This window comes from Montipora capricornis, chromosome 14 (genome assembly GCF_036669925.1).
Source record: "Montipora capricornis isolate CH-2021 chromosome 14, ASM3666992v2, whole genome shotgun sequence".
NCBI classification, from domain to species: domain Eukaryota; kingdom Metazoa; phylum Cnidaria; class Anthozoa; order Scleractinia; family Acroporidae; genus Montipora; species Montipora capricornis.
Window position 1 is genome coordinate 35,070,786 of NC_090896.1, and position 2,500 is coordinate 35,073,285.

The following is a 2,500-nucleotide window of genomic DNA, read 5'->3' on the forward strand; positions in this document are numbered from 1 at the left end:
AGCTTGTGTAATCATTCTATTGTATTACCTAGGTGATAAACATTCAATGAACGTGAAACAAATTATCTGTGTGGCTAAGATGTTCGTTATAACCTCTCGAACTTGTGTCGTTTACCCCCTCAGAAGTGTGTAGCTAATTTGCATGATAATAGCAAATCCAACATGGCGGCCATCGTGATTAAGGTCTATTGGCCCTTTTGCCCTCGCTTTCAAGCGTAAAATTCAAAAGAATATTTAACCTTGAACGACGCCAAAAGGGCCAATTTCTAAAATGGCGGCCATTTTGGAACAAGGTGTAATTTTTTTAGGAATTGCATGCAAAAAACTTAGTTCCTTGATTTCGTTTACTTTTGTCCACTACCTCACAATCCCGACATCACCTCTTTCCTGTTTCAACCTAACCATAATGATGGAACCCAACAAATGAGAGAAGCGATCCTCACGCTTAGCTGGACAAGCTGAGCAACAGACCATTTTACGGGGTTGTGACTAGAATCGATCCTCCAAACGATCATACTAAATAAATTTACCAACAACGTGTTCACACTCAACGTTGATTATCATGGTCAACTGAAGTACAATTCAGGGTATCATACTCCATTCAATTTTATTCAATTATGGTTCTGTTCACATCTGCGAAAATTCAAATACAATAGGGTAACATCGCAGTGTGAGACAAAATGGCGCCGTATCAACCCATTTTACAGTTCTGTGGTCAGTTACCAGGAGTTTGAATAACAGCGATGCTGGAGTTGACCATGTTTTGATAGAAACCTCGTTGCTTTTCTTATGTAAATCATGTTGTTGTACTGCCAACGAGTTTCTATTTACATAAGAAAAGCAGCGAAGTTTGTGTCAACAAACATCGTGTAACAATTACACGACGCAATATCCCATGTTAATATTGACAAGCTTACCGCTCTTAAAAGAATGAAAACAGGCAGAATTACAGCTTTAGCTCAAAAAGAAATAGCGTTTCTAAGCTATGCCCCGCTGATCTACAGTATTTAGATCTAAAAACCCCGTTGAAGACGGTTAATTTTCAATTGTTTTGCTGGGTACTACTATTTCAATACTCTAAAAAATCGATTTTCCGGGAGGTTGTCTCGTTAGTCTAGTGGATACCCGGGATATCGGAAACTGCCTATTGTGAATCTTCTCAGCTTGTTTAAAATCTTTGTTTCGTTGAAGTAGTTTTGAAGTCCAAAGTAGACTGTACGTCGTATAAGTTGAATAGACCGTATTCATAAATGGCGACTAAGTAATTATTCTTTTGTCTTTATGCTAATCATCTTAACTAGCCTCGTAAACACGAACAAAATTCAAACGAATTTTTGTTCCAAACAGAGGCTAGTTAGGATGATTAGCACAAAGACAAAAGAATAATTTCTTGACAGGCATTTATGAATACCTGAAAAATTTAGGAACCAAAACAAATAAAAAATTTAGCTCCTTCATAATAAGACAGAGGACAAATTCTACCCACAATTTATTGCTTTTTTACGCTAAAATTCTACAAAAATTCGCGCGATCCCTCAAAAGGCCTTTTCCGATATATTAAAATTCAGCTTGAAAGAGAGGTTTAGGGGACAAAGACAAAGGAAAGTGGATGACATGCAAATATTGTTCATATTCATTCCAACGTGTTTCTATTGTTTTTGTCCTCACTGCCTTACTATCAAGCTGAATGATTGATATTCCGAAAATGGCCTATTTGTATCAACAGTAAAAGCAAGATGACACACGCTAACACCAACCCTCATCAGCATGGCTTACCACATGTTTGGCATCTGAAGCTGCCACTTAAAGGGGTGCTAAAAACATTCGTCTGGTATGTTAGCTACATCATGCTAATGAGGCCCAAAAGGCCGAAACAGCTGTCCATGGCTGCTAAATGATCGGGTGAAATGGTTGTCCCCATGCGTAATGTGTTGGCCACACCAAGTTGGTGTTAGCGTGTGTCAACTTGCTTTTATTGTTGTTCCTAATTGTATGCATTGTCTGTAAAAGAACTCTAAAACTTTTCTATGCAAAGACCTGCTTAGAAAAAATGCTATGAATTACAGATCTAGCTAGTTTTTTGCAAAGTCAAAAGCATTAAAAAATGTTTAAATTGTCGCACGATCTCCCAATCGTCCAGTTGGAGCTCCAAAGCATTGAAGCACTGTCGCGGTTTGGATGTACTGTTCATTTTATCAATAAGCCATTTGTAAGGTGCCAGTAGTGAATGGCAACGGGTCAGCGGAGTTTGTTCAAATTAGTATACTAGCAAAGCGACATCAAGGCTGACAAGAGAATCCAATTACATCATTTTCTACTGCCCAATCAGGTCAACGCCAGCAAAAACAGACCTCGGTGTCAAGACTTCTATCGTGCGCATGATCTTTGTTCGTGGATGGGTTTGAGAGTCTTATCGTATGTTTCTACCAAAGGACGCCTCTAGTCGACTCCGTGGCGCAATGGTAGCGCGTCTGACTCCAGATCAGAAGGCTGCGTGTTC

At 39.1% G+C, this 2,500-nt stretch overlaps 1 non-coding gene across 1 annotated transcript in view; it reads left to right on the forward strand.

Annotated features, from left to right (window-relative positions):
* The first annotated feature begins 2,445 nt into the window (after positions 1-2,445).
* Trnaw-cca (transfer RNA tryptophan (anticodon CCA)) overlaps positions 2,446-2,500 on the forward strand; it is a 72-nt gene continuing 17 nt past the window's right edge. The window contains exon 1 of the tRNA in view: positions 2,446-2,500. This exon is cut by the window's right edge and continues 17 nt beyond it. This is a non-coding gene — a tRNA (tRNA-Trp).